The sequence below is a fragment of the Drosophila mauritiana genome, unplaced genomic scaffold (genome assembly GCF_004382145.1).
Source record: "Drosophila mauritiana strain mau12 unplaced genomic scaffold, ASM438214v1 U_7, whole genome shotgun sequence".
Lineage (NCBI taxonomy): Eukaryota > Metazoa > Arthropoda > Insecta > Diptera > Drosophilidae > Drosophila > Drosophila mauritiana.
In genome coordinates, this window is record NW_022881508.1 from 11,041 (window position 1) to 24,989 (window position 13,949).

Consider the following 13,949-nt stretch of genomic DNA (forward strand, 5'->3'; position numbering starts at 1 on the left):
TCATCTTTGGGTACAGATTTGTAAGGTAGTTAGTTAGAGGCATAATATATATATACATTTAATATATGAAGCCGGATTGTGTTAATTGTATATAGTAAATATATTATTAGTAGTTATTGCTTTAGGTTTCTCATATTGCAATGTTAGACTTTGGTCGTGTTTAAGACGGGTCGAGGTTCTGATTTTGCATTGTTATCATAAGAGCATATATAAAAATATGATATTATGCATTTATTGAAATTAGCTCTGTATATTAATTATCAGCTTTATAATTATAATTTATTCTGTGTTAAATGCAAGAATTTATTGGATAATATAGTTATATTTTATGATATTTGGGATTGTATAGATTCATGTTTATATGGAAATGCAATTTTCTTAATATTATTTAATATTAATTTTAATGATGAATTTTCATAGGATATTGGTTATGGGTTAACTTAAGCAGTTTACGTATGTTTAATTCTATTAGAGTTTTTTACTTTCTCAGGTATTGTTTTATGGTTATGGTTATTTTGTTTTAGATGGAGTTTCACCTTAGTGTGCACTATAAGCAAGATTTTGGACATATTAGTATATTAAGTTATCGGCTGGACCTTATGGGTATGGCTATTTAGAAGGATTAATATTAATTTTCATATAGAATTTGAGTATACTGCATTCATTTGCATATAGACAAGTGATTGTGTGACTGTTTTTTTTGTCGCCGTACTAGAAATTTGTTAGTTTTTTTCTCCTATTATTGCTTAAATTAGGGGGTAGTCATATGAGTTGAGGTTGTATATATATATTTTTTGCCATAATTTTTATATATATGATAAATCATTAATTCGTTTAATAGTTCAATAGTTTTGTAGCAAGTTATTTTTTATCCATTTACGACACGAGATATAAACAAGATTTTTTTTTCGATCATTATAGAGACATTTAGATGAAATATTTCAATTTTTTATGTAGAATTTCAGTATTATTTGATTGAAAAGAATATTTTTTGTTTTTAATTCAATGTGAGATAATGTTTTTATTTCTTTTTAATATTATGAATAATATTATTTATCATATTACATATGTTTAAAATTTATAAAATTATTAGATAGTTTACACTACATATGTAGTCAGAGATATAATTATTAAGTATAAGATGGATGGATATGCGTTAAATGTGATGTTATGTGTCTGCAGTTAACGATGAGCAGTTTGTGGTTTTCATCGACCATGAGCGAGTGATCAGTTAGAGTTTTATAATTATTTTTATATATATATATTGTTTTTATTGAAGAATTAAAATACCATTTTATGGTATATATTCTTATAATTTTTTTTATACTAAAATAATGTTGCGATATGTTTAGTTTATATAGATTATGTATATAATTGGTTTGGTTTGCTATTTTGGGTGACATATGCAAATTTATATAAAATTACTGATGGATGAAGGTAAATTGTATATTTTAGGTTGTTGCATTAGCAGTATGTCATAATAGATGAATATATTCGAGGTGTTATTATGGTCATATAAACCTTATTTTGAATAATTCAATTATTTTAATTTTATTGATTTATTTCAATTTTGTTCAGTTTTTCGATTTCATTTTGAGAATTTGTTTTTATAGGAGATTGTTGTAGTAGGTATGCAAATAGCAAAATTATAATGTTAAGTCTTTTTATGAGGTTGCAGCCATATAAATAAGCATTTCATTTTATTTTGATTTATTTTGATTCGTGGATCATTTTGTATATTTTTATTTTGGTAATTGTATTTATTTGTATTATACATGTTTATTACGATAGGATTTATACATATGATCTTCGCAGGTTACTACGGAACTTGTTAGATTTTCTTTCTAATAATCAGTTCGGTCAATTTTGCGAACACGTAAGCAAGGGTAAGTGATAGTCGGAGACTCATAATATTCATGGTAGTAGGAGGGCGGTGTGTAAAGGGGGGAGTATAATGCGAGTTATGATCAATTATGGGATTCAGTTATGTGAAGTTTAGTTACATCCAGCATGAAGTGGTTCAGCGGTTTACCGGACTTCGGTTAGGAATAACGTTGTATTTCATTGTAGGGCGTGCCAGGAATCTAGGGATCAGACTGTTTTGTCATTATTATTGCTAGACGCATTTGTCATTTAGAGCTAGTGTCTTATATGGGAAACACAGGTAGGTCATTACATAACATTCAAAATAAATTTTACTGCACATGATGAGGTAATAGTTCAGCATATCTGAAGATATTATTTAATATATTTGAGTCTCGTTGTTATGGATTAAGCAATACTCCAGACTAGAGGCATGCCACACATAGATTGAGAAGAGCTATAATCTGTTTACACTTATGTTCGGATGGTAGTTTTCCGTGTTGAGTAATTAAGCGAGGTCTCTGGTGGTGCCTTCGTATTCTTTAGTTTCAGCTTTGCACATATTCCCGGGCAAAGCTTTGGTTTCCGGGAGGATGAGAGAGCATAAAGTGTAACCATTGTAGTGGCATGTTTATGGTTAGAATAGGGCGGTATTGATCGCTTGAACTCTAATTTGTTTTGATTATGAAATTTTGGCATGTTTCGCTTAGTTAGTCTTAGACGGTCAAGATTTCACTTCGCGTCGTATATATGCCCAATGTTCTATTATCTTACTTGATCTGAAACCATGAAGAGAAAGAGGTCTTATTTATTATCATGCAGAATATTCAGGCATTTGAGCTGCTTTAAGCTCTATTTGTTCAAGTAATAGTACGGCCAATAATGTTTAGAGCATAGTGAGGTTTTTAATAGGAGGAATATGAAAATAAGTATTTAATCATATAGATCACGGTAATACGCTTATACTAAGGTATAGTATAACAATTGTAGTTGTACTACGTATGAGCCAAGTTCACTAGACGTTTTAACGACAATTTATATAGCTATTGGAGTGGAATTACGGGTGCTGGCAGATTGCTCATTGGTCTTGTTAAGGATTTAAAGTGTCTCATTCATTAGGGCTCGGATATGAGTCTGTATTGTTATTTTTCGTCATACTCGAGCTGGGAGTGGGTATTTGCGCCTGCTGCTTCTTAGATGTGGTAGCGTTTCTCAGGTCCTTCGGAATCGACCTGATTCGTTACCGTTGCACATGGTAGTCTAGATATAATCAAAAGTTGATAGGGAGACATTTGAAGATTGTCGTGGTAAGAATACGATCTGATGTTATTAGAGTTAACATATAGATTTGCGATCGCTTGGTTTTAGCTAATAAGCATGTCATAAGGTTATGTTTTAATTGCATGTATTGCTCTAGAATTACACGTTATCAGTACTGTTACGATCTAGGAACATATGATATAATGGCTTTTGCGGTTTATTTTAATTGTGTGTATTAGAATGCATGGTTATCTTTGAGACAGATATAATACTGGAGGATCAACAGAATAATGTTTTTCCTTCATTTCATTATATATTTTGATCGAATAAGCATATATAGATATATGATATATAGATTTTTACTTTATAATTATGATTTTTATTATTTGAATAATTATATTTGCTTTGGGTAAATTTTAATTATAGTAAAATCATTCGATTACGGATTTTTATTGCATTCGTATCATATTTTATTTTTATTTATACTTGTTTTCCATATACAGATTTATTAATTATTGTATATTATATTTCTATTTTTTTTTTTATACTATTTCATTATAAATATATTTTATTTCAATACTATTATTGTATCACATGTACATTTTTGTTTACATATAATATTAGTTAATATTTGCATTTTGAGATAATTTAAATTTATTCTTTTATATATATCTTGGTATATATAAACAAGGATATGATATATTTCAATTTATATTATTTTATTTTTTCATAGATCTATTTGTTTATACGTAGATTATATCAACTATAGGAGGTATATTATATTTGCTGCTCAAATTACGATATATATGGAAGATTTGTTATTCTATATAATAGACTTGATTTTGTTTACGATTATTATAAGGTATATTCTATTTCGGGAGCAGTCGTGTTTATAGAATGAGAAATTTGTACGGATATATATACTTTATTGTATGTAAATATAATATCGAATATATTTGAATATGCGGGAGGTGGAACCATGCTATATAGTGTTTTTGAACGTGTTCAAAGCGGGTATTTTCAATTCGTTTGACCACATAGGGTATTCTTTATATATTAGAGATTATAGGAATTTCATTTTTTTCCATTATTATATTATATTGATTATTTTTTCCTTATACATATATATTAATCATTTTCATATGTTATTATTTATTTACTCATATTTTGCAAATCATATGATATAAGTTTTGAACAATATGAGAGGTCGGCACACTGTACTATAGTAGTTTTTGACCCTCTGTGTATTCCGGTCGTTTACCTCTATACCTCTCATATAATGGTTTTCTCTATAATATAAGAGATGTGGGATATTTTCAGATTTTTTCCTTATACATATAATAATTATTTTTCATATGTATATTATTTAATTTTCATATTTTGCCAAATCATATGATACATAAGTTTTGAACAATATGAGAGGTGGCAACATGCTACTATAGTAGTTTTTGAACCCTCTGTCGTAATTCGGTCGTTTACACTACTATACCCTCTATATAATGGTTTTTCTTATAATACTAGAGAATGTGGGATATTTTCAGCATTTTTTCCCTTATACATTATAATAATTAATCATTTTCATATGTATATTATTTAATTTACTCATATTATTGCCAAAATCATATGAATACATAAGTTTTGAACAATATGAGAGGTCGGAACCACTGTACCTATAGTAGTTTTTGAACCCTCTGTGTATTCGGTCGTTTCCACCTATAACCTCTCACTATAATGGCTTTCTCTATAATATAAGAGAATGTGGGATATTTTCAGATTTTTTTCCTTATAATTATAATATTCATTTTCATATGTTATTTTTAATTTATCATATTATTGCAAATCATATGAATCATAAGTTTTGAACAATATGAGAGGTCGGCAACATGCCTACTATAGTAGTTTTTTGACTCTGTGTATTCCGGTCGTTTACACTACTATACTCTTCATATAATTGGTTTTTCTATTACTAAGAGAATGTGGGATATTTTTAGCATTTTTTCCCTTATAATATAATATTATAATTTTTCATATGTATATTTTATTTAATTTATTCATATTTTGCCAAAATATATGAATACATAAGTTTTGAACAATATGAGAGGTCGGCAACCATGCCTACCTATAGTAGTTTTTGAACCTCTGTCGTAATTCCGGTCGTTTACACTACTATACCCTCTCACTATAATGGCTTTTCTCTATAATACTAAGAGAATGTGGGATATTCAGCATTTTTTCCCTATACATATAATATTAATAATTTTCATATGTATATTATTTATTTACTCATATAATTGCAAATCATATGAATACATAAGTTTTGAACAATATGAGAGGTCGGCAACCACTGCTACTATAGTAGTTTTTGAACCCTCTGTCGTAATTCCGGTCGTTTACACTACTATACCCTCTCACTATAATGGCTTTCTCTATAATACTAAGAGAATGTGGGATATTTTCAGCATTTTTTCCCTTATACATATAATAATTAATCATTTTCATATGTATATTATTAATTTACTCATATTATTGCCAAATCATATGAATACATAAGTTTTGAACAATATGAGAGGTCGGCAACCACTGCCTACCTATAGTAGTTTTTAACTTGTGTAATTCCAGGTCGTTTACACTACTATACCCTCTCACTATAATGGGATATTTCTAGCTATAATATCTTCAGTAGATATGACATTTATCACATATATATATATTAAATACATTTTCTATGTATATTATTAATTTACTCATATTATTGCCAAAATCTATGAAGTACATAAGTTTTGAACAATATGAAGGTCCGGCAACCACTGCCTACCTATAGTAGTTTTTGAACCCTCTGTCGTAATTCCGGTCGTTTACACTACTATACCCTCTCACTATAATGGCTTTTCTCTATAATACTAAGAGAATGTGGGATATTTTCAGCATTTTTTCCCTTATACATATAATAATTAATCATTTTCATATGTATATTATTTAATTTACTCATATAATTGCCAAAATCATATGAATACATAAGTTTTGAACAATATGAGAGGTCGGCAACCACTGCCTACCTATAGTAGTTTTTGAACCCTCTGTCGTAATTCCGGTCGTTTACACTACTATACCCTCTCACTATATGGCTTTTCTCTATAATACTAAGAGAATGTGGGATATTTTCAGCATTTTTTTATACATATATAATTAATAATTTCATATGTATATTATTTAATTTACTCATATAATTGCCAAAATCATATGAATACATAAGTTTTGAACAATATGAGAGGTCGGCAACCACTGGTCAATACACTACTATATCTCACTATAATGGCTTTTCTCTATAATACTAAGAGAATGTGGGATATTTCAGCATTTTTTCCCTATACATATAATAATTAATAATTTTCATATGTATATTATTTAATTTACTCATATATTGCCAAAATCATATGAATACATAGAACAATATCGCAAAGGATAATACTAAGAGAATGTGGGAATATTTCAGCATTGTATATTATTTAATTTACTCATATAATTGCCAAATCATATAAATACATAAGTTTGAACAATATCAGAGGTCGCAACGGTCTTTCCTCTATAATACTAAGATAATATGGGAATATTTCAGCATTTTTTCCCTTATACATATAATAATTAATCATTTTCATATGTATATTATTTAATTTACTCGTATAATTGCCAAAATCCTATGAAGACATAAGAGAATACAATATGAGAGGTCGGCGCAACCATAATATAGTAGTTGATTCACTAAATTGATGACGAGGTATTTGGCAACTTGATAGAATTCATTAAAGTCTTTATATTAATTATATGATAGGGACAATATCATATGCGTCACTAAATTGATGACGAGGTGTTTGGCAACGTGACACAATTCATTAAAGTCTTTATATTAATTATATGATATGGACAATATCATATGCGTCACTAAATTGATGACGAGGTATTTGGCAACTTGATACAATTCTTTAAAGTTCTTATATCAAAAATTATATGATAGGGACAATATCATATGCGTCACTAAATTGATGACGAGGTGTTTGGCAACTTGACACAATTCATTAAAGTCTTTATATTAATTATATGATAGGGACAATATCATATGCGTCACTAAATTGATGACGAGGTATTTGGAAACTTGATAGAATTCTTTAAAGTCTTTATATCAAAAATTATATGATAGGGACAATATCATATGCGTCACTAAATTGATGACGAGGTGTTTGGCAACTTGACACAATTCATTAAAGTCTTTATATTAATTATATGATAGGGACAATATCATATGCGTCACTAAATTGATGACGAGGTATTTGGCAACTTGACACAATTCATTAAAGTCTTTATATTAATTATATGATAGGGACAATATCATATGCGTCACTAAATTGATGACGAGGTATTTGGCAACTTGATAGAATTCATTTAAAGTCTTTATATCAAAAATTATATGATAGGGACAATAGCATATGCGTCACTAAATTGATAACGAGGTGTTTGGCAACTTGATACAATTCATTAAAGTCTTTATATCAAAAATTATATGATAGGAACAATATCATATGCGTCACTAAATTGATGACGAGGTGTTTGGCAACTTGACACAATTCTTTAAAGTCTTTATATAAAAAATTATATGACGAGGTGTTTGTCTTTATATTAATTATATGATAGGGACAATATCATATGCGTCACTAAATTGATGACGAGGTATTTGGCAACTTGATACAATTCTTTAAAGTTTTTATATCAAAAATTATATGATAGGGACAATATCATATGCGTCACTAAATTGATGACGAGGTGTTTGGCAACTTGACACAATTCATTAAAGTCTTTATATTAATTATATGATAGGGACAATATCATATGCGTCACTAAATTGATGACGAGGTATTTGGCAACTTGATAGAATTCTTTAAAGTCTTTATATCAAAAATTATATGATAGGGACAATATCATATGCGTCACTAAATTGATGACGAGGTGTTTGGCAACTTGACACAATTCATTAAAGTCTTTATATTAATTATATGATAGGGACAATATCATATGCGTCACTAAATTGATGACGAGGTATTTGGCAACTTGATACAATTCTTTAAAGTCTTTATATCAAAAATTATATGATAGTGACAATATCATATGCGTCACTAAATTGATGACGAGGTGTTTGGCAACTTGATACAATTCTTTAAAGTCTTTATATCAAAAATTATATGATAGGGACAATAGCATATGCGTCACTAAATTGATAACGAGGTGTTTGGCAACTTGATACAATTCTTTAAAGTCTTTATATCAAAAATTATATGATAGGAACAATATCATATGCGTCACTAAATTGATGACGAGGTATTTGGCAACTTGATACAATTCTTTAAAGTCTTTATATTAAAAATTATATGATAGGGACAATATCATATGCGTCACTAAATTGATGACGAGGTATTTGGCAACTTGATAGAATTCTTTAAAGTCTTTATATCAAAAATTATATGATAGGGACAATATCATATGCGTCACTAAATTGATGACGAGGTGTTTGGCAACTTGACACAATTCATTAAAGTCTTTATATTAATTATATGATAGGGACAATATCATATGCGTCACTAAATTGATGACGAGGTATTTGGCAACTTGACACAATTCATTAAAGTCTTTATATTAATTATATGATAGGGACAATATCATATGCGTCACTAAATTGATGACGAGGTATTTGGCAACTTGATAGAATTCTTTAAAGTCTTTATATCAAAAATTATATGATAGGGACAATATCATATGCGTCACTAAATTGATGACGAGGTGTTTGGCAACTTGACACAATTCATTAAAGTCTTTATATCAAAAATTATATGATAGGGACAATAGCATATGCGTCACTAAATTGATAACGAGGTGTTTTTCAACTTGATACAATTCATTAAAGTCTTTATATCAAAAATTATATGATAGGAACAATATCATATGCGTCACTAAATTGATGACGAGGTGTTTGGCAACTTGACACAATTCTTTAAAGTCTTTATATCAAAAATTATATGATAGGGACAATATCATATGCGTCACTAAATTGATGACGAGGTGTTTGGCAACTTGACACAATTCATTAATGTCTTTATATAATTTATATGATAGGGACAATATCATATGCGTCACTAAATTGATGACGAGGTATTTGGCAACTTGATAGAATTCTTTAAAGTCTTTATATCAAAAATTATATGATAGGGACAATATCATATGCGTCACTAAATTGATGACGAGGTGTTTGGCAACGTGACACAATTCATTAAAGTCTTTATATTAATTATATGATAGGGACAATATCATATGCGTCACTAAATTGATGACGAGGTATTTGGCAACTTGATACAATTCTTTAAAGTTTTTATATCAAAAATTATATGATAGGGACAATATCATATGCGTCACTAAATTGATGACGAGGTGTTTGGCAACTTGACACAATTCATTAAAGTCTTTATATTAATTATATGATAGGGACAATATCATATGCGTCACTAAATTGATGACGAGGTATTTGGCAACTTGATAGAATTCTTTAAAGTCTTTAACAATCCAACGCTTGGTGAATTTTGCTTCACAATGATAGGAAGAGCCGACATCGAAGGATCAAAAAGCGACGTCGCTATGAACGCTTGGCCGCCACAAGCCAGTTATCCCTATGGTAACTTTTCTGACACCTCTTGTTAAAAACTCTTTAAACCAAAAGGATCGATAGGCCGAGCTTTTGCTGTCCCTGTGTGTACTGAACACCGAGATCAAGTCAGCATTTGCCCTTTTGCTCTATGTGTGGTTTCTGTCCGCACTGAGCTGGCCTTGGGACACCTCCGTTATTATTTGAGAGATGTACCGCCCCAGTCAAACTCCCTACCTGGCAATGTCCTTGAATTGGATCATACCTGAGTAATTGGAGTTATACCAAATTTTCAAATCAAAAATACATAAATGCATCGTTTTATTAAAGAATTTGTTTGCGATTATATAACAAACTCGTGATACTTTGATCAAGAAGCTTGCATCAAAACCCAATACCATAAGATATAATAAATATATCCGTATAATGGCTAGGAAATGATACACGTTCCATTTAATCAAGTAAGTAAGGAAACAATAAGAGTAGTGGTATTTCATTGACGATACCAAACCGAGGTCTAATATCTCCCACTTATTCTACACCTCTTATGTCTCCTTACACTGCCAGATTAGAGTCAAGCTCAAAAGGGTCTTCTTTCCCCGCTAATTATTCCAAGCCCGTTCCCTTGGCTGTGGTTTCGCTAGATAGTAGATAGGGACGCGACAACGACTTTTCAGATCTCTCCGAACTTGTTTTACGTGGCTGGAACACGGGATCACTGAAGGGATTACAAGCACGACACCCTGAACACCCACAAGTGGTGCATGTATCAACATGGTGTATGTGTCTGGATACGCCAGACAAGCGTCCCGGACTAGAAGCTATAGCTATGTACATAGCGACCACCCCGGTAGCAATTCGAGTACTTGCTTGCCGGGCAAGCACTCCCCCTTGCTGAGGAGCGAGATCTACCTAAAATCTCTACTGATCTCTGGGTCACAGCACCCGAGTTTTGCGCAACCAGCACCGTAACTCAAACGTCGAACACGAAGGCTCTACCCGCGATATGGGTACCAACCACAGCCACCACGATACTCCCACCAGGGGGCCTACCTCAATGTGCAGTCTTGGATAGCTGCACAACCCGTGGTACCGAAAGAGAGGCTCGGTGGGCCTCCTCCTTTTGCTCCGACAAGCAGGGTTAGAGGGACCTATGGCTATATTAGTCGCCTCTTACGACAAGCAATAGCGGACTGTGGAAGTATTCTCGCCCGCTAACCACACGGCGAAGTTGTTGGGCTAAACACCCCTCCTCCTACGGAACACTTCGTCCGCAAACACTGCCAGCCGCTGAGTCCTCTGTTGATCTTCCAGGATTCTATCGAAGGTCCAGTTTTCGCCAAGGCGCTGCACTCCAAGTCCATGAGGTTCCGCAAATCTGCATATAGGGGGCAAGCGCACAATATGTGCATCCAGTCCTCATATGGATCTCCACAAGCGCAAGCAGTGGTATCGCTGAGGGCTCTCCCTTGCAAAAATGCGTTAAACGACCCGTGACCTGTCAGCAGCTAAGACGTCCTCATCGAGAATCCAAATCTTGGATCCCGATAGGCGAGAGTGACATATGGGATGAATTTATGCGTCACCCGTCCTGGTTCGCTGTCATCATCCCATCTGTTCTGCCAACTCTGCAGTAAGCACTCTTCTAGGCGAGTCTTCCTCTGCTTCCAGCTTAGACACGTAGTGTCCTCGTCATATAGCCAGTCGTTCTCCTCCAGCGGGTATCCACGCTTCAGCTTGTATTTGACCGCTAAAAACTTAGCAGCCAAGTCAAGCGGGGGTGCTCCACCAAGTACCTGCAGTGCCACTGTGGACACTGTTCGGCATACCGAAAGGCATCCAAGCAGAATTAGCCTCTGGCAGGAGGCTAGTCGTCTCCGGGCGGCTACTTGTTCGGCGGTGTCATACCATACCGGGGCACCAAACAGCACACAAGGTGCCATGAGTCCGTCATATATGGTCCGCCTGGCTCGAGGACTGAAGCCCCAGTCGGCTCGAAGCACACGCGCCAATGCTCCAACGACTCCGGTCATCCGCTGGCGAAGCGAAGCTATGTGCGTGAGGAATTTCATTCCTTCACTGACCGTGTTTCAAGACGGGTCCCGAAGGTATCCTGAATCTTTCGCATTGTTAATCATACAAGAGCATATAATAAACACAAAAATCAATGATAATTATGCCATTATATAATTCCGAAAAATTAACGCTCTGTAATAATATAAATATATCAGCACTTTATCAAATTAATAACATTTATTCTGTGTTAAAATGCAAGCAATTTAATTGGAATAAACTATAAGTTATATTTTATGATAAATTTGGGATATGCTAATAGATTACAATGTCCTTATATGGAAAAAATGCACATTATTCTTCATAATATTATTTAAATATTACAATTTTAATGATGAATTTTCCATAACGGATATTCAGGTTCATCGGGCTTAACCTCTAAGCAGTTTCACGTACTGTTTAACTCTCTATTCAGAGTTCTTTTCAACTTTCCCTCACGGTACTTGTTTACTATCGGTCTCATGGTTATATTTAGTTTTAGATGGAGTTTAGCACCCACTTAGTGCTGCACTATCAAGCAACACGACTCTTTGGAAACATCATCTAGTAATCATTAACGTTATACGGGCCTGGCACCCTCTATGGGTAAATGGCCTCATTTAAGAAGGACTTAAATCATTAATTTCTCATACTAGAATATTGACGCTCCATACACTGCATCTCACATTTGCCATATAGAAAGTGACTTAGTGCTGAACTGTTTTCTTTTCGCTCGCCGCTACTAAGAAAATCATTGTTAGTTTCTTTTCCTCCCCTAATTAATATGCTTAATGAGTTGAGGTTGTATATATAACTATATTTTGCCATAAATTCTTTATATATAAATGATAAAACAATCAATTAAATTCGTTATAAATAGTTCCAATAGTTCTTGTAAGCAAAGTTATTTTTTATCCATTTAACGAACCAACGAAGAATAATAACAAAACCAAGATTTTTCTTTTTGCGAATCATTAATAAGAGACAATTCTAGATGAAAAATATTTCAATTTTTTATGCTAGACATTTCTCAGTATTATTTGATTGAAAAAGAAAATATTTCTCTTCGTTTTTCACATTCAAATGTGAGATAATGTTTTTCATTTCTTTTTTAATATTATGAATAAAATCATTATTTAATCCAATAATATACCATATGCTTATAAAAAATTTATAAACAACTTAATTAGCATAGTCTTACAACCCTCAACCATATGTAGTCCAAGCAGCACTATAAAATTATTAAAGTACATAACAGCATGGACTGCGATATGCGTTCAAAATGTCGATGTTCATGTGTCCTGCAGTTCACACGATGACGCACAGTTTGCTGCGTTCTTCATCGACCCATGAGCCGAGTGATCCACCGCTTAGAGTTTTATAATTCATTTTTATATAATATCAATATTGTTTTTATTGAAAGAAATTAAAAATACACCATTTTACTGGCATATATCAATTCCTTCAATAAATTTATTTTTATACCTAAAAATAAATGTTGCGATATGTCTTAGTTTCATATAAGCATTATGTATCATAATAATCTGGTTATGGTTTGCTATTTTGGGTGACACATACTGCAAAATTATATAAAACATTAACCTGATGGATGACAGGTACAAACATTGTATATTTTAGGTTGTTGCATTAGCCAACGTATGCTCATAACATAGATGAACAATACATATTCGCAACGCGTGTATATTATGGTCCATATACACACACACTTATTTCGATTACCACATTCAAAATTATTTTAATTTTAATTCGACTTCTACTTTCAAATTTTGTTTAGTTTCTTCGATTTCCATTTTCGAGAATTTGTTTTTATAGGAAACGACATGTTGTAGTAAGTACTTTTTTTTTTTTGTGTATCTGTTTTATTTATTTAAAATCTGTCCTAATGGACAATAATTTTTTTTTTTTATGTGGGGGAACATTGACATACGGGGAGTACTTAGAATGTACTTGGGTAGGGGTTACAAATTTACATTAATGTTGCGTGAGGTCAAGCGGGTGCGTTCTCTGCAGACGTCTTGTGGATTGGCTGTTGTCTAGCAGATTGATGGCCAGGTGGTTGGGGTGATTCTCC

General features: G+C 32.2%; 1 non-coding gene across 1 annotated transcript; it reads right to left on the reverse strand.

Annotated features, from left to right (window-relative positions):
• Positions 1 to 13,057: 13,057 nt before the first annotated feature.
• Positions 13,058 to 13,235, reverse strand: LOC117149918. The gene has a single exon (XR_004460615.1). It is a non-coding gene; the product is annotated as a 5.8S ribosomal RNA (ribosomal RNA).
• Between the last annotated feature and the right edge of the window lie 714 nt (positions 13,236 to 13,949).